At 33.5% G+C, this 23,246-nt stretch overlaps 1 protein-coding gene and 1 non-coding gene across 2 annotated transcripts in view; both read left to right on the top strand.

Moving 5' to 3' along the window:
- The window catches only part of LOC146535363 (cell adhesion molecule Dscam2-like), a 138,049-nt gene that overhangs the window by 17,379 nt on the left and 97,424 nt on the right, over positions 1 to 23,246 (top strand). The gene's annotated exons all lie outside the window — the stretch shown is intronic.
- Positions 18,854 to 18,924, top strand: TRNAA-GGC (transfer RNA alanine (anticodon GGC)). The gene has a single exon. It is a non-coding gene; the product is annotated as a tRNA-Ala (tRNA).

Below are 23,246 nucleotides of genomic sequence, written 5' to 3'. Positions count from 1 at the left end.
AGACTGTAAACTTAAGTATTGAAACTTAGTCTAAAACCTCCTTGACCCATTCAAAAGAGCCCAAAAAGTTCACAAAACTCATTACACAACATTTAAAAGCAACTTTTTCTTAAAACTTCAATACTGAGTGTAAAAGATCGTTCATCCGAGCTTACGTAAGCCTGAAATGCAATCACAGGCCTGATCGGAGGCCAAGAGAGGCCGTCAGAGACCTCTTTGTCAGTAATCCGCGTTTGATTGCGATGGTCGCATTAATACTGTAGAGTATAGAGGATTGCTCGATGGGAGCGATCAACTCGTAGCAATGATTTTAACTGTTCTAAGCAGGATATATAGACTGTAGCTATTAAATTGAAAATTTTAATAGATTTTGTGTAATTTCTGTTATATTTTATGGTAATTATTTATTTTTTAAAAATTAAATCAAAATCAAATCAGCTTCACGCTTTATACTGCACACAAGAGAGTAGGCAGAGGGAAACTAGTGTTAAGACATTCTGTCCCATTCCATTGAATTCCGGAAGCATTGCGTGTTGAGTAGCAGAACTCAACGCCGCACTTTGCCACAACACCAGGGCTAAGAAACGAAAATATAAATTTAAACAAATACTTTCTCTAATGGAGATCGAACCCACAACCGGTCGCGTTTATAGTCGCACATTGTGTTTCTGCGTAACGACTGGCCTTTATTTATTTATCCTATATCTTATAAAACAAAGTCGCTTTTCGTGTCTGTCTGTTGTTTCTAACTCTTCTTCTTCTAAACCACCCAACGGATTTTGATGCGGTCTTCACCATTAAGTCGAGTGTTTTTCGTAGAAGGTTTATATATAGTTTATTATTTGTACATTCTTATGTAAATTAACATAAATACGATAAATGTGTATAAAGTCCTACCCGCTGAGACACTTTGGCGCATGCGCTGCTTTAATGGTAAATACTACATGAAAAAAATGTACTGGAGTATTGTTCCTCTTAATAAGATCTACAAAAAAGTCCGCGATGGCATATTCGTATCTTTTAAGAATAACATGTAGTGATCATATTTCTGTCTAAAAATAGTAATTTCAATATATTTTTTATTGTGAGGGATATTTCTCCATAATGGTATTAATTCTTATCCTTTAAAATACTTTATTAAATTTCTACGTTAAACGAAGATAAAATTTGCTTTTTAAACTATTTCGAAATTGCGAATAGTTTTAGAGAAAAACGCATTTAATTGTTGACACATCACGCCGTTCACACATCAGCTGTATCGAGTCAAGTTTCACTTATCCCTTACTCTCAGCATATAAATAAGTATATTAGTTACGTTGGCCATTTAATGTAGATCAAAACTGTCTTTTCTGTTTTTCATTTTAATAAGTACTTTAGAAGTTGTTACAATATCAAAAAATCCTTGCTGCGAAACGCGCCTCGCGACGTTATGCTTATACAAGCGAGTCCGCCGCGCCCGCCTGCCTTACACGCCTCGGTGGTCCAGTGGTAGAATGCTCGCCTGCCACGCGGGCAGCTCGCGTTCAATTCCCGGCCGATGCATTCTATTTAATTTTCGTCACAGGCAGCCACGTAGTGCTTGCTTTTCATCAGGGACAGAATACCCTCTTCAGCATTAACCACAAGCTCGAAAAAAAAAACCCGCCTGCCTTTATAGCAACGAAGATTTAGATGCGTTTGCACGTGTTGGATAATTCGAGTTGAATGTATTATTTAATGTCATTTAACTATCTAAAAATAGTCATTTAAATATATTTTAATAAGTACTTGAAAAGATTAGTAGCATAGATTTAAAATTACGGTACCTACAAAAAAATCCTTGCTGTGTAAAACAATTGGAAAATCCTTATTGAAACTACGAAAATGCGGGTTGCATTAGGGTTTAATTAATTTTCACATTATCTTAAGTGCTTTGCAAACATACATTATATGAATAATCCAGTAGTAAAAGCGGGCGAAGCCGCAATAGGGTCGCTAGTCTATATATATAAAAGGACTTGTCCTCACTGACTGAGGTAAGACGCACGCACAGCCGTAACCGCTGTGCGTAGAAACGTGGAATTTGGACAGATGTTTACTTTCGTAATCTGGACATCCACTAAGAAGGGATTTTGAAAAATTTTAACCTTAAAGGGGTGAAATAGGGGTTCAAAGTTTGTATGGAAAAAAATTTAAATCGGCACCGATTTTTATAAAATTTGAAATTTAGATTTTTAAAAGTATTTAATTGAACACATGTTTCATCGTTTTCTAGAATTCTCCCACTAAGGGTGCAAATAAGGGGTTGAAAGTTTGTATAGGTTTTTTTTAAATCGTCACCAATTTTTATAAAATTTGATATTTATACTCTTAAAAATATTTAATTGAACATATGTTTCATGGTTTTCTAGAATATACCCCCTAAGGGTGCAAATAAGGAGTTGAAAGTTTGTATGGAAGAATCTTTAAATCACCACCGATTTTTATAAAATTTGAAATTTAGACTCTTAAAAATATTTCATTGACATGTTTCATGAGTTATTAGAATTCACCCTTAAATACGCAAGCGAAGCTGCGCGCGTCCGCTAGTTATACCATAAAGCTTGACAAACTAATAGTAATAGATAAAACGCGGCGTTAAGTTCTGTCACTAAAACGCTATTCGAAAATTTTGTGGAAACTGTGTGAAGCTGCTTCTTTTATTATTTGCAAAAATATTCCTTTGTCCATTTTTAATTCAACTCGCTACAATAAAATCAATAGTAGGCTCTGCTTTGTAACATCGAATATATAGTGACATATACATACATATATCCATATGACCGTAGCTTTAACACGTCATGTAGACGTCTGAATTGTTCGACTACAATTGATAAAACAAAGTGATTTTCCATACTAAAGTTTTTATGTATTTTTAGTATTTTTAAGTGATATTCTAGTGATATTTATTATATGCACTTAGGAAAAACAATAGTTTCTTAGAAGCCGTATAAAAATTTGAACGTAGCGAAATTTGAACCCACAATATATATTTTGGATCCCGTCCAAGCGCTCCGACCACTAAGTCATAGGTTAATGTCAAGGTTTGTCGAATTAGCAAATGATACCAAATGCCTAGAGATAACGATATTTATAACATATTTTTAAAGTGTTATTCTAAAGAAATATCTTAGAAAAGTACTTCCCGCTCCTCACTGAGGATAGAAGTGTCTTAGTGTTCCCATTAAGACACTTCTATCCTCCATTTTCTGGTTTAGTGGCTAAATTCAATTCTGCATGTACTACATAGTGCAGTAAGTCAATGTTGACTTTTATATTTCAAACAACGTTACAACTAAGTTGAAATATTCGATATAATTATATGAGATAAATAAATTACTTAGCAATATTAATTGCGTACTTGCTTTAATTCTTGTTAATTTCACACTTAGCTAATATGCTTTACAAGTTATATAAGCTGTGAGGCTCTGTGGTAATGTCTACAGCGGCACTGGGATCACGGGAACAGTTATAGCTTTATCCCGACGATCCCTAACGTTTGGGGACTCAAACCAGTCCACTCCCTCTTTTTCGAGCTGTTTAGGTATTATCTTATTTAAAACGTAATCTATATATATAAAAGGACTTGTCCTCACTGACTGAGGTAAGACGCACGCACAGCCGTAACCGCTGTGCGTAGAAACGTGGAATTTGGACAGATGTTTACTTTCGTAATCTGGACATCCACTAAGAAGGGATTTTAAAAAATTTTAACCCTAAAGGGGCGAAATAGGGGTTGAAAGTTTGTATGGAAAAAAATTTAAATATGCACCGATTTTTATAAAATTGTAAATTCAGACTTTTAAAATGATTTAATTGAACACGTGTTTCACGGTTTTTTAGAATTTACCCCCTAAGGGTGCAAATAAGGGGTTGAAAGTTCGTATGGAAAAATCTTTAAATCGTCACCGATTTTTATAAAATTTGATATTTAGACTCTTAAAAATATTTAATTGAACATCTGTTTCATGGTTTTCTAGAATTCATCCCCTAAGGGTGCATATAAGGGGTTGAAAGTTTGTATGGAAAAATTTTTAAATCGCCACCGATTTTTATAAAATTTGAAATTTAGACTCTTAAGAATATTTCATTGAACACATGTTTCATGGGTTATTAGAATTCACCCCTAAATACGCAAGCGAAGCTGTGCGCGTCCGCTAGTCTATATATATAAAAGGACTTGTCCTCACTGACTGAGGTAAGACGCGCGCACAGCCGTAACCGCTGTGCGTAGAAACGTGGAATTTGGACAGATGTTTACTTTCGTAATCTGGACATCCACTAAGAAGGGATTTTAAAAAATTTTAACCCTAAAGGGGCGAAATAGGGGTTGAAAAGTTTGTATGGAAAAAAAATTAAATCGGCACCGATTCTTATAAAATTAGAAATTTAGATTTTTAAAAGTATTTAATTGAACACGTGTTTCATTGTTTTCTAGAATTCTCCCCCTAAGGGTGCAAATAAGGGGTTGAAAGTTTGTATGGAAACATACTTAAAACGCCATCGATTATTATAAAATTTGAAATTTAGACTCTTAAAAATATTTAATTAAATATGTGTTTCATGGTTTTTTAGAATTCTCTCCCTAAGGGTGCAAATAAGGGGTTGGAAGTTTGTATGGAAAAATCTTTAAATCGCCACCGATTTTTATAAAATTTGAAATTTAGGCTCATAAAAATATTTCATTGAACACGTGTTTCACGGTTTATTACAATTTACCCCCAAACTGAAAATAATTTCATAAATATATTTAATAAATATTCGTATGATTCAAGCGGGTGAAGCCGCGTCGGTCCACTAGGTAATATAATAATATGTATATATAAAACTCTTCCTTTTTGGAAACTAGTGAAGTTAGAATGTTTATACATTAGCATTTGTGTGGTTTTGGGGGAGCACTAGGAGAGGATTTATCGAAACACATGACCAGAAAAAACGAACTTCATCTTCACCTTCTTTGAGCCAATGGGGAACGTAGATCTTTAACACTAGGTTCCCTTTGTCTACTCTGCTATATACCTACGGGGTACAGCGTGAAGCTAAAAAAAAATAAAAAAAAAATATTTGCCTATCTATATATGGAAATTTAAGTTATAAGGCGTTTAAGCAATAATTTTACTGTGCTCAAATAAAAAAAGTGGCTAATTTAGCAGCGTTCGTGTCCACGCATTGATATTCCAGCGGTTTCTCGCCTGTTTTTACACGACTCCAACTTTCATATTAACTGGTCAAACAATGGAATTGAAATACGGAATTAAATTGGATATCTTTTGTATTGTTTTATACGAAAAAAGTGTCCCAATTTCGCTACGCTGATTGTTTTACGCGACCAGCCCCAGAAATAAATATAAGCGAGCCGTTTCGTATTCATAATGCAATGTAAACAGTGTTATTTATTAATATTTATAGAAATTTATTGTATATGAATTAATGGAAAATAAAATTGAAATCGCTTTTACGAAGTTTCAAGATCTTTGTATGTTCTATTCAATAACATTGATAAAAAGCAGTTTCTTGTTTTTAACGCATAGAATGTTAGGCAGAGGGAACTAGTTGTTAAAGACACAACGTTCCACATGCATCACCCAGTCTTTTAGGCACTGTGTATTGAGTTGTGGAACTTAACGACGCACTTTTTTATATATCCTTTACTGCACATAAATAAAAAAATCTTCTCACTAGAGCAAGTAAAATAAAATATGACATACATCAGAGAGGGAATCGAACCCACACCGTCGCTTCGTGTTTACAGTCAGATGTACCAGTAAAAATATATATAAATATAACAAAAAAAAACACATACCATGCATGCTAACTATTTAAACACATTACCGTTATAACAAAAAAGTGCAACAAAAGCGTAAAAATTCAAAATTCTTGGATTAAACATGGGACTGTAGCGTGGCCTAATTCTTGCGTGCATTCTTTATTGCAGTTCTTTTATTTTAAAAATGCAGCTTCACTTTTTTCCCGCATAGCCGGGTAGGCAGAAAGAATTTAGTTTTAAGACATACCGTTCCCCACTTACCACCTAATTCTTCCTGCTCGTTGAGTGGCGAAACTTAACGCCGTGTTTTGTAGCTGCTAGCAGAAAGATAAAATGTAAGTTATTTATTGTTTTATTCGCCTATCCGTTAAACACTTTTTGCAACTGTCAGAATGCTTACACTCAAAAACGCACTCTAAAGCAATTAGAGTTTCATAATTTTTGTGAGTATAATTTTTTAAAATATTTTTCCATTTTTTGTACGACATTTGAAGATTAAATAATAAAAGGCGCTTAGCTGAAGCTGCACGTTTATGAAAAAACTGGTTTCACATGAGATTATTATTTTTAAATAGTGAAACAACTTCAGTTGATATCACTGTTTCGGTTAGAAGAGCTTTTTACGAAAGTTTTCATGTTTTTGATATTTTCCTTTTTTTAACCTAAATTGATTTAATTGTTAAATCTTAAATATTTTCATCTGTTCTCCCCGTTCCAAATATTTACTGGAGTGTATAAGCTGACAGAGCCCAAGACAAAGTAAAATTTCTCTCTCATAAATGCAAATACATGTATTTAATAGTAAAATTGAAGCCATAGGTTTTAAGACCTAGTTTAAAAAATACCATCTTTCCATCAGTTGATCTTCAAGTGGCGTAACGAATTATTTCCATTTCCCCACTTCCGTTAGAGTGAAGACGGTAAGTCAATACACTACATTAGACTCCACCACCTGTTATTACGGGATATACCATGAAGTTTGAACCGAGGATGGAACGTGAAGCTCTAGAGACGTTCCACGACGAATGACGGAACCCAACGCCGCATTTAACCCTCTCTTATCAATGCACTACGATCATAATATCCATAATACTCACGAAATACAAAACCCCACGCGCATACTTGATTTATGCAACCGTTGTCATTTATAGGCGGTTGTAGCGCAAATATTTTAATATCCGTACAGTGAAGCAATTAGTGACAATAGTACGTAGGTAATGGCTTTTATGCTGGAGCGAGCTGGCGTCCGGCCAGCAGGTATATAGCATATACCTATGTATGTATGTATGTACGTGTCGCTATATACCCTAGCCTTTTGTTTGTGATGTAATATTGGCGAATGTATGAGTGAATTGTAATTATGGTATTTATTGGACAAATTTGGCGTGAGTGGGAATAGTTCATGTGTGCTTTGTCGAATGTTTAATGGCACAAATAGATACAATAGTTGGTGAATTACGAGAGAAAGTTTACTTCAAGTTTTTGTAGATCTTAGATCAATTAGTTTTTATTCTTACTTATTTTTTACTAGATTGAACGAAATCATAGAAGCAGCTTCACGCTTTATCGTTTATATCAAGAAGGAACAATTTATTCCATTAATAAATTTACTCTGTTCCATATTTTTTACCCATGTTTTTGGGCTATACAATTTTTAAGACATTATGTGATGAGTGGCGAAACTAAACGTCGCCCTTTGCCGTGTTGTAAAATGAAAATTATTTATTCTCCCAATTAGGAATCTAACTTAAAACGTAGCCGTAGTCAGACGCTTCGCAATAATATAAAATTTATTATTATTAAATTCCACAAGTGCCTTATAATATATGTGTTATTTACTTTAGCAAAAAATATCCTACAATATTTAATAATATAGATTAGAAGTGTCCTAATGGGGAACGAAGTATCTTAACACTAGTTCCTTCTGCCTACCCTGTTATGATCGGATACAGTGTTAATTTAACAAAAAATCGATGAAACTCGCCGATGAAGAAATTATCTTCGTCTTTCTCACTTTTCACTGCTTTGTTTACTGATTTAACACTGATTTCCAATCTTTTATATTTTTATTAAATAAAATTTTTGTATAAGGGATTTTCCGTTTGGACAATACAACATACATAGTACCGATAAAAGCAATGTACCGTTTCCTGTTATTGGTTTATTCACGTAAAGCTGCAGCTCGTTTCAGTTGGATAATCTCTGTACTTTGGCTATTTATTTACATAATATGGTTTAATCATCATTTAATATTAAATTAATGAATTAATGAATATTCATAGAAATTATGCATTATTTCCATTTCACCCGAGAAAACAAGGCGTTAAGTTTTGTCAACATGCAATGTTTTGTGACGAGAGAAAAGAAAAAAATATAATTATTCCCCCCCCCATGGGAATCGAACCTACCACCATTTCGTTTACCATTTTCTCTATATTAGATACTATGTATAACGTAAAGCTACATAGTACAATCCCCATACAATATTCCGTAGCGACGAGCTGAGGCAATATCGCGCTCTACAATGAGTCTAATCTTACTTTATTACTCGGAACGCTTACAGGGTTTCATTAATATGGAATAACTAGAGCGTCCATGAAGTGGGTCGAAATGAAATATTCTCATCAGGGCTCTAGAAGTATGCCTATGTGATATATTAGAATATTTGAGATACATTACTAACGGCAATATAGTGCAGTAGGTTCGATTCTCATTGGGGCAAGGAATTTTCATTTCCTCATTCTGAGTTGAGTTACAACAGTCAACACGTAGTGCTAAAGCTGAGAATGGAATGTCTGGACACTAGCTTCTCTCTACATACCCTATGTAAAGCTGAAGTAAGATATAACTAGTCCTTCTATTTGTCATGGTGTTATGATTTTTTAACCCCAATGCCATGTAACGATGCAATTACGATGTGGCTGCCTTTTCAATTTACAGTTAAAAGTATGTTTTTTGTTTATGTTTAAAATAATTTAGATTTAAATTAAGATAATTTAGATGCGGAATTATTTTCGTTATTCTCTGTGTCTCTGTTTTCGGGAGATAATTATTATAAAAGAAAAATAGAAATTATAAATCTGAGTTTCATAAATACGAAGGCACAAAGTAGGTATCCTGACTAAAGCATCAAAAATAGAGTTACTGTGTTGTCCTGTACATTTCTTACTAAGTCAATAGATTATGAGAATGTATTCTCATAATCTATTAACTTATAATTAAAATACTAAGAAAATCGCTTTAAAGATAATTACATACATATAATATTTATCAAACAATTTTCCTCGTCTAATAGAAAATTAATTTGGTCGTAATAACCATTTAATTCACAATAACAACAAAACAATTCTTTCTCAGTAAAATGCGAACTCAGTTTTCTTTAATAATGAGCGTAATTCCGTCAAGGAAAATGACCAAGAAAAAATCTGATGATTCAAAAAATATTTCTGAACTAGTTAAGAGCGTGAGTTTACTTGATGTTTATTTTTTTAATAACATTTAGATATGATAACTTAACTTGGCTTCACGCTGTATCCCTAGCGGGTTAGTCAGAGAGAACGGAGTCATCAACCTCTTCACACATGTCCTTCAGGGGGTCCTCATGCTTTTTACGTGACCTTCCTCCAATATTTTTGATACTGTGTTTTCGAAGGTCAATAGAGGTCTCCCGAAGCTGAGGTTAGACAAAAAACTCCTTAAATATCATTTGAATGTATATATTCCAATTTGCTTTGATTTAAGTAATGTACGCTGGTACTCCTGCGCCATAATTGTTCTCAATTTCACAGGTTTTTTAATATTTTAATATTACAGTTATTTATTCAATCCATGTCATTATATAGACATATGTACATACATCAGTCTCTAACAAACCCATAGAGAAGATACTCTATTCCTATACGAAATTCAAAAGCTACGTAATAAGATAATTTAGTCGGCCTCCATCCCCTCGAGAGTCGTCGCCTTTGTTACAGTGTAATAATTGCATATTTAGTTTGTACACTTCAACCGCATATTTAAGCGTTTTGTCCGGATTTCTTTGACAGATATCTTTTAATAGGATTTTTTATTCACTTCACGTGTATCCCATACACGGCAGAGCTGGCAGAGGGAACCTAGTGTTAAGACACTCCATTCTCATTAAGACACTTCCGTTTCCCATTTCCTGCAAAATTTTAAGGCATTGCGTCTTGAATGCATGCAGGTACGTAGGAGGAACCTAGATTTAACACATTCTGTTCCCTAGGATCACTCAATTTTCGAGACATTGTGTGTTAAGTGTACGCCGCAATATATCTAGCTATCTTTTATTTATATTACAAATAACAAAAAAATCACTTAAAACTTCTTATCAACTACATAATAAAAAATATGTATACATAATTTAAGAAACAAATCCTTTCAGCATTCAACAGAAATTCTCAGTTATTAAGAAGCTTAATTTTGTTCATGGTAATTTAATTTTTCTTTTATTCCTTTGGATGTTCCACTTGTTAAACTAAAATCGTATTATAATATTTAAGTATTTCAAAAAATATGAAAAATATTTTTATCCTTAATAAAATATCTTTCCATCTGATGGAATTTGTTATATCGTTGCTATTGTAACTAGATAGGCCACAGCGTTCAGTTACGCTATTTGACAATCAGTCTCGAAAACTTGGAAAATGGAGTGTATTAATATTAGGTTCCCATTGCCTACCTACTACTATGACTATATACAGCGCACGGTGAAAAAAACAAGGTTAAAGAAAGAAATATAATTGACTTAAATAATTACTTAAACAAAACATCTGTGAATCCTCCATATGACATTAATTTTGTAACTTTCTGGATTATATTTCAAGAAATTGTTTGAGTGAGTGTATATAAAATATATTTAGTAGCGGTTTCACGTTTTTACTTGCACAGCAGATCGGATACTCCGTCTATCCGGAGACAAATATTAAAACACTCCGTTCTCTACCTTCCATCCAAATTAAGAGTTGTTTTGAGAGAGAAAGAGAGAATGAACAACACTTTTACGTCAAATGTTGTGTAGTCATCCCTCTAATCATCACTTTGTGCTTCTAGCGAGCTTTTATTTGCCTGTAGCGTTTAATATTACTATTAGGTGCGTTCAAAAGCAATGCTAAGTAAAACGTTACATGTCACATGGTCCTGTCAGTCGTGGTGATGAAACTTGCGACTTCATAGGGCCTGACTGGGATTTTTTGTACGACAGAGTGACAAATTAATGAAGCCAGTCTTGGCGCAGGGGCAGAAATGTGACTGTAAACGCAACTGGTTGTATATTCAATCCCACTTGAGGAAATCGAATGTTTGTTTAAATTTATATTTTCATTTCTTCGCTGTAATGTCGAGGCAAAGCGTGGCGTTAAGTTCCGCCACTCATCACGCAATGCCTCCAGAATTTGGCGAAAAGTGGAGAACGAAATGTCTTAGCACTATGGCTATTATATGGCTATTATAAATAAGTACAATAGTATCTTATTATTGTCGCAAAGATTGTTAATTCGATTCGGTTTTTTTTATTTTTATTTTTCCGCTACGATAAGATAAAGCGTAGCGTTGGATGCCGCTACTCAACAGGCCTTAAAATTAGAGTAAAATTAATAACAGAATATTTTAATACTACCTCCATGTAAACGATAGAGCGAGAAATCGGTTTAAAACTTAGCAAGTCCCGCCGTCAAATGAATATTATGAAACTTTTTCAATGGTAAAAATTTTACATTTGTTTTGTTATACTTATATGTAGGCTTATGTAGGCGGGGGACTCCACCTCTACAGTATCGTGCACGTACTAGTATTTTTTCCCTTTAACTTCATTCGCCATATTAGATGCTTGGTGACAGAAACTTTACTTTTTGTGAACTTTGTAACTTAATTTGTAATATTTTTTTATTATTTTGATGAAAATGGTAATATAAGCATACATTAACGTCGTCATTTATATATTTATATAATAATACTAGCGGCCCGCTCGCGGTTTCACCCGCGTGAACTATGTTATTATTAATTTCTGTCTTCATGACTACGTCCTAGTGACGTCTATGCAAAATTTGAGACTCCTAGCATTTGTAGTATCGAAGTTTCATACAAACTTTCGACCCCAAAATCAACCCCTTCGAAGTCGAATATTACAAATTCCTAGCATTTGTAGTTTCTGAGATTTCGTGATGAGTGAGTGACCTTTCGATTTTATATATATAGATAAGAGGACACTAATTGTAGACGTGACCTCTGTGGATGCGTCTAAGAATGAATTGTTTTTATTTCCTCAGTGTGGTAACAAGACTTACTGCTGAGTTAAGTGCCACTACTTAACACATAATATCTCGAAAATTATAGGATATACGAGAAAATTGTAGTATACAGGCTGGCTTATAAAGAGAAGTATTGTTATTAGGATGAAGGAATAGTTCTCCGAACTTAAGAATGGGCATGTAGGAAGTCAGCTGGGTGTGTCGCAAATTTACGCGATTATTAAAGTTAAAGAGTTTCTTCTATAAAATGGTTTTTTAATTCACATATCTAAAGGAGTAATTGGGGTAACGATATATTACTGAGCTTTCTTTACCTTAGGTAGGTAATACTAATACATAAATTGAGTAATTCGGCGGCGTTGAGTTCTGCCACTCAACACGCAGTGCCTCCAGAATTCGGCAGAATGTGGGGAATGTCTTAACACTAGATTTCTTCTGCCTACCCTGCTGTGTGCGGAATACATTTTATTGATAGAGATTAGTTATTTATACAAACATTTTGAAATTTAGTTATTATACTTCGAATCAATAATACAATTTAAATACACGAACTACCCGAAACCCAAACAGTAATTCTTTTATTGTCTATAGTTTAATTAAATTTCGTAGTACACTTGACGTGTCAGGATAGACGTTAGTCATTTAATTAAATACTGCGTACATATTGAGTTTAGATTTCGCCGCGTAATTAAATTACCAAAGCTTGTAGTTGAAGCTGGAATTGCTTAATTACTATATAGCAAATATTTATTTAAAATCTGATATTTTTGAGTATGCTCATACTTTAGTAGAGTATGTAGTCAGTTGCAGTTGGTAATTAGTTGATGTAGAGATATGAAATATGTGAATGTTTTTTATATGAAATATTGATGTTTCATCAATATTGAATCACTTTTATTGTATAAAATATTTTTGCTTAAAAATTTTTTTGTAGGCAGAGGGAACCTAGTGTTAAAACGTTTAATTCCGTTACCTATTTTGCGCCGAACTCTGAAGGTATTGTATGTTGAGGGGCGGAACTGAACGCCGCGATTTACCTCGATACCAGAGCGAAGAAATGAAAATATAAATTTTAAATAAATATTTCATTTTCTCGAGTGGGGATCAAACCCACAACCATTGCGTTTACAACGTCAGACGTCGTCCAATTCGAACGTACAACTTGTTCCTAGTACTAGTTTCATATATATGGCAAAAATATTGAAAATCACAAAAGTCGATAGCAGCAACTTTATTGGTAAGCAAGTTTTTATGTCAGCCAGAAATCAAATAACGTTCGTAATACACGTTCTATGTACAAAGCGATAGTTTTCAGTCGGGCGCTTTGTGACGAATCGCATTTTGGGACTTTTCATTTACGACATGTAGAGCTTACTGGGGTGTTGTTGAATTTGCACTTTGTATATTATTTTCTTTAATTTTTACTTGCCTTACACATTTAGTTTGGTAGACAGATATAGTGGGGAAATAAGTCACTCCATTTTTCATTTTTAGGGTTCCGTACCTCAAAAGGTAACAACGGAACTCTTACGGATGAATACCAAAGTGATCCTATTACTTTGATATCCATCTGTGCATTTGCTATGATAATTTATCTCAAGATCGTGTGGAACTATCGAGCACAAATTAATATCAAATACCTATGGCCCCTTAAATCATTATAAACTTATATTTGTAATTCATTTCATATAAAATGAGTGCACATGGACATAAGCACAGGCCATTGCACGCGCTGATGATGGGTGATGGAGCTTAGCAATTGATGTGCTAAGGTCCGTCACCCATCATCTAGTCATCTTAATCGAATTTCGAGATGCCGCTCCTTGTCCACCAGAGCAGGGATGCCTGAATGCGGATCGACTTCGAAACTTCTTATAAAATAACTTGTAACGAAACTCAGCGCCACGTTTTGCCTTATTAACAGTTATTACATGAAAATGAAAATATTGAAATATTTCATTTCCTCGAGTGGGATTTGCACTCATAAACTATCGAGTAAACAATCGAATGCTAGTACACCTGCACCACGAGTCAATGGTATAAAATAACTCAAATTAAAAAAAAAACTCAGCGACATTTTAAAAAAACAACCTACTAGATATCAAAAATCCTTTTTTATTAAAGCTAGTGACTGTAACGGATCAAAAACGAATAGTAAAATGTAAACATTTTTATTATTTTCCACGTCAGTTACTACGTAGATGTATATAATTTCACAACATTTTTCGTAGCATCGCACTCGAGCTACGTTTGAAGTCACGTCATTCAAAGAATTGTGATCCTCGCCATACAAAGAGCGCTATTCCCTGTTGGGAGCTATCAATTTTAAAATTAAAATACTATTTACATTCGTGTTTGTTATTTCTTTATTTCGTTTTTTATTTCAATTTCTTTTTGTTTATTTGATGTTAAATTTGCTATATTTGAATTGTAACATGGACTTTGTATCTATTGTAGATACGATACGAGTATCTTTTTTAATTTGGGGGTGTTTCACTTCAGGACTGTAAGTTCTTAATGTTTAATTCCATTTGAGTGTCTCTTTTATTATGTCGTTAAATCAAAGCTTCAAATAATTGAACTAACAACTTAGTAATTAAGTTGAAGCACATAACTTTTATTACTTTATTATTTTTCTTCTCCCTCCATGAACATCAAATCTATAAACATTATTTAAAGTAACTGGATTACAATAGTATTTGTCATTTAAATCAATCTTCTGAGCAAAATAAATAAAATATCTGACTGACACAAGCAAAAGTAAAATATATGAATAGTGGCAGGGGACTGACGTAGAGTAATGGCAGGCCTCGGGTGACGCGCGATTGTGTGACGTGACACAGGCCTCGCGCATGAATGAATCTAAGAATGGGAAAATACGCCTTTAGGTTACGTATTTTGCACTCACTCTGGCTGTCTTTATCGGTGGAGCTTTTGTACTAGTTTTTTTTCTGACGTCCTAAGTCCAGGAAGGACTTAAATAGATTTTTTTATTTTGTTATTGATAAAAAAAATGTTACAATTAAAATGTTACTTTTCTCTTTCTTAACGGTGGTCTTGTGGTTGTCACTTTTATTCTAATATATGACTGGATCTCAATTAATAACAACTATTTCATGCAGTAAATTTACCATTAGATTGGATGAAAAAATATATATCTTTTTTTACGTTTATAATTTTTGCTTATTGCTATTATTGAGCTTTATAGCCTTAATACATCTATTTCAATGAAAAAACATAATAAATATTATACAAACCACTGCGAAATAATAATGTAGTACTTAGTTTTTAGTATACCTCAGCCTGCATGTGATATACATGCATCTCCGTACATCAAACGCAGGAACCAAGTCTATTCCACTGCATGAATACTAATTGCTATCGGATTTACGGGTCCCCCGCGACGCTACGGGGCTGCTCCTGTCACTCTGAGACTAGAACTAATGGCTGGACGGTGCGTCGCGCCATTTTGTAATGCTGTTCGAGCTTGGAGAATTGACAGCTATTATAAAACATATTATCTTGTAGATTAACGTTTACTGGTCACATTATTATTTTTTTCAATTCTTCAGCTTCACTATTTTCCAAATATAGTAGAGTCAACAGAGAGGACAGAGTGTTGAGACACGTCGTTATATCTTCGCTTACCAGCCCTGTTAGTTTGTTATGTTGTAAAACTAAACACCACCTATTTATATTACAAGACCAGGGGAGTATGTTATAGTAAAATATTTTTGGTATCTATAGGGTGGCTTGACAATATTGATTTAATAAGTTAATGATTTGTATAAATTAAGCTATACCGATTATAATGAGTTATCGATCTTCACTTATATTGGTTATATGTACTAGCATAACAGCATAGTTGCCTCATAACTAATTTATTCGGTTGGTTATATATATTTATCTCAGAAAAATATTTTTTTTATCAAACTCTTCTGTTACTAAAAGACTAAAAGACAATTCACAGACGAATTAAAATGGTTATTTAGTATATTGGGTTGCACTAACATGAGGATTTCTTCAAATATCTACAGGAACGAGGAAAAAATGAGAATTCATATTTAAATTTTAAAGTTGCGGGCGATGACTAAAATTCCTATACATATACGGAAACATAATTATTATATTACTAGTTTTCTATACCTAAACCAATGTTAGATAAAATTTAGCATATAAAAACAAAACGAAAACCGCAATAACCTCTCCACAACGAATTCCAACTACTGGGTCATATCGGACATGTCAAAATAATTCGGTCAGCGTTCCGCTCGGCTGTTCAAGAATAATGGCCGGACAGGGCTTGGAATACGCTCGCTTTAATGCTTTATTTCCTAGTGCGGTTTTGGTATAGACGTATGGCAGTGGCCGCCCGATGCACAATATTCCTATATTAGTTAGCTATTGTTTATTATCATTATTTACTATTCAACTCCGTTGTGTAGTTTAGTAGATATGTGGGACATCATTTTTGACTCCTATTTTCCTATGTTAAAAAATTTATGTCACAATAAATATTTTAGTAGATAAATATTCCAAACTTAACAAACTATAAATAACAGAGGACGGATTGACGCGTACAATACGCGTTGCCATGGCAATGTGTATGTAACGTAATAGATGACAAATAACAAAAACAAACAAACTAAATACTAGTACGTACAATTCTGAGTCGATTCTTTTTACACTAATACCTAAATAATAATAAACACGAAATACTTCTTTGTAAAACCAATAAATTGTAAATAGGAGTTGCCAAAGCTTTTCACCCAGGATTTAATTACTTTCGAACTTTAGATTGACTCTCTTATCCTTATCATTTCTGAATCAACACAAAAACAAAGGGCCTATTTCTATTTTCTTTTGTTTTAATTCAAATATAATCCAACTTACTCTCATTGTTGCGTTTGAAAACATAACGTCTTGTCTTTATTCCTTAACTAGTGGACCCGGACGCGGCTACGCCTGCTTGAACAATAAGAATATTTATTAAATATTATATAATATATTTATTTTTATAAGGATGAATATCAAAATATAAGTTCATTTTGGGTGACTTTTCTTAAAACAACAAAGAAACTTTGCAAACCGGTGCTTAGCAACGTCGGTTGTTATTAACATGGCAGAATAAATTGCATGGCAAATTAGAAAGTATTTTAATTTATTATTACATATGTGTAATGTAATATTATATAGCCTATAGCACTTCTGAAGAATGCAGCTTTCATACAAAACAAAAACATAGTAAATCGGACCAGCAGATCCAGAGATCTTAGCGTTCAAACAAACAAACAAACAAACAAACAAACTCTTCCGCTTTATTATATTTATGTTGTAAAATTTAATGTAATAAAGTTTTTTTTTCAGTTCTAGATGTCATTAGAAATTTAATATTGTTATATTTTTTCCTATTTCACGTGTAAGCTAATAATATAGCTTATACTAATAATATAGCAAAGATTCTGAATATTTCAGCTATAATAATACGTTTAATCGGGTGGAGCGATTAGAGGGTCGCTAGAATAGTATAAAACAGAGTGTTTTATCACCTGTTTCTTTTGTACTACACTACACTGTAGTTACTTATAGATTTACGAGAAAAGCCCTGTGAAATATCTTACAATATTTTTTGCCACATTATCTAATCGAATTAAAACAGCAATTTGGACCGAATCGTCATTAAAAATTTCTCCACTTTTCTTAGAAACTCATATAATAGTTAAAGGATCAAAATTGTATATCAAATACTGGGGAACTTCGACACAAATTCAAATGTAATCAAATTTGTATCTAAGATTTTAGGTCCATGTTTATAGTTTTAATTACATAACTACAACCATTCCATTATGAAGAGGAACAGTGTTGACACGCGCCTAGAAATATGATTAGAAGTTGGCAGAATGGCAAATGGTTGGGGATAATTTAACTGACCCAATTAAACTTGGATATGGTTATCGAATTATTAAACCGCAAAACCTTTCAATCGATAGGTGGTTCAATAAATATTTACATAATTATCCTATATCTTATAAAACAAAGTCGCTTTTTGTGTCTGTCTGAACTTTCTAACTCTTCTTCTTCTAAACCATCCAACGGATTTTGATGCGGTTTTCACCATTAGGTCGAATATTTATCAGGAAAAGTTTATATATAGTTTATTATTTGTACATTCTTATGTAAGTTAACATAAATAAGATAAATGTGTATAAAGTCCTGCCCGTTGATACACTTTCGCGCATGCGCTGCTTTAATGGTAAGTACTACATGAAAATAATGTACTGGAGTATTGTTCCTCTTAATAAGATCTACAAAAAAGTCCTCCGCGACATATTCATATCTTTTAAGAATAACGTGTAGTGATAATTTTTCTGTCTAAAAATAATAATTTCAATATATTTTGTGGGATTGTGAGGGATATTTTTCCATAATGGTATTAATCCTTATCCTTTAAAATACTTTATTAATTTTCTACGTTAAACGAAGATAAAATTTGCTTTTTACACTATTTCGAAATTGCGAATAGTTTTAGAGAAAAATGCATTTAATTGTTGACACATGACGCCGTTTACACATCAACTGTATCGAGTTATGTTTCACTTATCCCGTACTCTCAGCACATAAATAAGTATATTAGTTACGTTGGTCATTTAATGTAGATCAAAACTGTCCTTTACTGTTTTTCATTTTAATAAGTACTTTAGAAGTTGTTACAATATCAAAAAATCCTTGCTGCGAAACGGCTTGCCTCGACGACGTTCTGCTAATACAAGCGCGTCCGCCGCGCCCGCCTGCCTTGCACGCATCGGTGGTTCAGTGGTAGAATGCTCGCCTGGCACGCGGGCGGCCCGGGTTCGATTCCCGGCCGATGCATTCTATTTAATTTTCCTCACAGGCAGCCACGTAGTGCTTGCTTTTCATCAGGGACAGAATACCCTCTTCAGCATTAACCACAAGCTCGAAAAACAAAACCCGCCCGCTATAGAGGCATAGCAACGAAGATTTAGATACGTTTGCACGTATTGGATAATTGGAGTTGAATCTATTATTTCAGCGCGATATATTTGGTTTCATATTTTTGTAGTAGTTATTAGTAGGTAGGCTTTTGTTTATAATTTCTTCCTTGAAAAGATTAGTAGCACAGATTTAAAATTACGGTACCTACTAAAAAATCCTTGCTGTGTAAAACAATTGGAAAATCCTTATTGAAACTACGAAAATGCGGGTTGCATTAGGGTTTAATGAATTTTCACATTATCTTAAGTGCTTTACAAACATACATTATATGAATAATCCAGTAGTTAAAGCGGGCGAAGCCGCAAAAGGGTCGCTAGTATACCATATCTGTAAAAACAATACTAACAAGTAAAGCTTATTACACTGTTCAAAAATATTTACAGGATAAATATGTATTTAATTAATATCTATTGAATGTAATACAGGCTAGCTGCCAATATATGTAATAATTAAATTATACCATTGACATTGAAAAGAGCAACTGTTAAGTTTCTTCATGCTTGCCGGTTCTTTCCAGCAGAACTGCCTTCCGAAGCGATGGGAACCTGGCGTTAAGAAACTACATTCCCATTAAGATACTTCTATTTCACACTTTTTACCGAATTCTGATGGCACTGCCACGAAACTGCTTTTTTTCTTTAATTTAAAATTAATATATGTAAATTGATATCAGAATTTAGTTTGGTACATAGATAATTGCATCTCACAGGGAACATTTAGTCGTCTAGTAATTACTACCGAACTCAAAGCTCACGAGACGTAATAACTTTGAAGCAATTAATGTGATCGATACATGACTAATATTGCTTTCTATAAATTATTTTATATTTAAAGAAACCAAATAGCTTTCACGCTTTTACACGCATATCACGTAGGGCAGAGGGAAGCTTTAAGACACTCAGTTCCCTACCCAATTTTGAAACATTTAGTCCTTATAATGAAAAATAGACAAATATAAATATATATATAACATTAAAAAGTTTAATGTACTTGAATATTCGTGACTTATATTCTATTCAGTGGCAAGTCGCCCAACAAACAATCGTATTATGTAAATGCGTCGCGGCCGTGAGCACTCCAATTTAATTTCGCCTCAATTTCCCTTTCAAAATGACAACTTATTAGAAACGCTTACTTCTTCTATATATACATATAATAAACAACCAGTTTCTGTCCATAATTTTTTATTAAAAGACTTCAGCGTAAAAAAATGTGTTTTTAGGGTTCCGTAACTAAATGGCATAGAACCGGCTACATGTGTCATATCTGTCTGTTCTGTTCTGTCATATCTGCCCGTTTGTCTGTCAGTCTGTTAAACTTACGAGGTCTTGTTATTTTTTTTAATTACTCCCGCTTAATTTGTTCCTTATACGTGGAATTGATTTTGTAATACTTTTAAAAAGCGCACTGGAAAAAAATCTATGGCTAGTTCTGCATGAATTCTATAACTAAGCGGATTAGAACCCACAATATACGTGTTAATTTTTCCATACAACTGCTGTAGAAACAAATTACATACTAATACGAGTATAAGAAAGAAGAAAAAACTTTTTTGACATTATCATATTGAGGTGCCTCACAAACGAAAGTCATTTACATGTTAAAATTAAAGGGAATACTGTTAAGGCTTTATATCGTTTAAATAATTGTATAAAAGTTTCGTGAGAGCGGTCGCCGCTCTACGTAGAGTAATTATTATGTGGTCAAACGTTCTGTGACAATTACATACACTGCGACAGTCGATTTCTGTCTCTATACGCGTTTTGTAGAGCAAGTGATGAGAGAGAGGTGGTTATTTTTATGATCGATTATGGAGAATTTTATTTAAATTTAGATGTTTTTATGTTAATTCGTAATTAAATATATATATTTTTTGTATAGAAACAAAAATTATAAATACTATTATCGTATAATGAATTCGTATCTAGCGTCTCCCCTTTCCATAAATGACGTGCTAAGAAATTTTGTAAATGAAATATGGTAAGAAATTTTATGTATATGAAAAACTGATTCATTTGTTCCTTTTTATGTTTGTTTTAAGTACAGTTGCTCAAAATTTAAAAATATATTATAGTACTAAGGAGCGTAGGGGACCATTAAGAATTCTCAAAATTCCAACATGAAGGGGAAAAACTAAGATTTTCCACGGCGACTATTGTATTTAGCATTAAATATTTCATAGTTTGTACCACACTCAAACCAAAATGGAATCGCTTAGAGGGATGGTCATTTAGTTAATGGCACTGCGAGTTGAACAGTGTTTAATATTAGTCTAGTGCCATTGTATGGCACTTGCGCTTTTGACATTATTAATAATATGGGAGTGAAAGCCCAATAGCAATTGCATTATGAGATTGAACCCACGACCTGTAAGTGTTTCTAAATTATATAATGTTTAATTTAGATTTGTACGTATTGTTCGGGATTTACAGTAATCAGGGTAATAGATTTTGAGTTTTAGTTTAAGTTTAAGTTTCTGATAAGATGACAATACGTGTCGTTGAGTTGCAAAAATGTACACATAATATCTCTGAAAATCGGCGGAACTCTTAATAATGGTAGGTAATGAAGTAGGTAGTTCATACAGGTTACAGCGTGAAGCCATAAAAAAATATACAAAAATAACTCAAAAATACAGCCAAAACCACAATCGTAAACTAGTATAATAAATCAACAAACAAGAAGCCACACTTAAAACAAAGTGAAGGTATTAAAGTCCGCTGAGTCGCGTCCCCGACGGCATTATGCAGATAAGCTGTACTAAATCAGAGCGACGCAATTATTGTGCTTTTTGGGCTTTATCAGGAAATATGCCTTTTTATAATCATTTCTTTGTATTAAGATTATTAAAATTTTACCTTTACGCTCTATTCCGAATATAGCAGGGTAGGTAGAGGGTATCTAGTGGTAAGACATTCCATTCCACACTGTCTGCCGAATTCTGGAGATTCTGTTATCTAACTAGAGCGAGAAAATGAGAATAGATAAATCACGCGAGTGGAAATGGAACCTGGAACCACCGTATTGTGCGTAAAGCGTAAAGAAAGAGATAACCTAGTGCGTAAACACTGCGTTCCCTGCTTTCCGCACGAATTCTTATAATTGCGTATAACAAAACTCAGCACCTCACCGCGCGAATGGGCCTCGAATCCACACCTAACACGCTTTAACACTGCATCACGACGACGTGAAATTTAAGTCAGCATTTAAATTACAATATTAAGTTAATTCCTAACAAAGAGCATTTATCCAAAAAAGACATTAAAAAGTTCACAGTGGACGTTATGCAGATGCAGTAAATATAACTGAGTCAAAGTGTCGCGGACTTGAAACTCATTTACACTCTTTATTGAATAAACGGTCAGTTTAATACTGAGTGAGGTATCACTCTAGGCTGAGTAACAATTTTGTTTTTGTGTCATGTTTACTGAATTATTATTATTTTATATATTGTAAGGCCATTGTAGCGCAGGGGCACAAGTGTATGATCGTAAACGCGACAGGTAATGGATGCGATTCCCAGTTGAAGAAATGAAATATTTAATATCATATCATCAGTCTTTTCTTAGTTTTGGTGTCGATGCAAAGCACGATGATGATTCTCAACACGCATTGCCTCTAGAATGCGGGCTTTACGTGAAAAATATGTATACATTTATTATGACGAGGCCTTCGTGATTCTGATTGTAAATATATAGGTTGTGGGTTCTCTGTTCAATTCGGAGAAATATTATATTTTATTATGTGGGGTAGACAAAGCGCGGCGTTGATTCCCGTCAATTAACAGTAATTCGAAAATTGGAATCAACTAATATGTAATATTAACTTGTGTATGCTAAATCTGATATGTTGGGAAAAGCGTGAAAGCATCAAAGACGCCATGACTTCAATTTATTTGATATCTATTCCTATTAAAATAGAACAACTCAAATATCATTTGGTATTTTAATAAATATTTTTGTAAGAATATATTTTAATCAAGTTGAATGTTTATGTAATAAAATGGCTACGAACGGACAGATCTATCTACTCGTCGCTCAAACCACTAGTGGTACGGGAATTTGAAATGTAGATGACTTCTAGGAAGACGTCGTTCAGGAAAGGATGTTATTTAACTTCCTTTATTTGACAAATAAAATAATTTTGATTTTCAAATAAAGTTATCTAGTAGTAGAATC

This window comes from Heliconius melpomene, chromosome 10 (genome assembly GCF_056956725.1).
Source record: "Heliconius melpomene rosina isolate 202511_hmr_F chromosome 10, ASM5695672v1, whole genome shotgun sequence".
NCBI classification, from domain to species: Eukaryota; Metazoa; Arthropoda; class Insecta; order Lepidoptera; family Nymphalidae; genus Heliconius; species Heliconius melpomene.
This window is presented reverse-complemented; position numbering and strand designations above follow the sequence as displayed.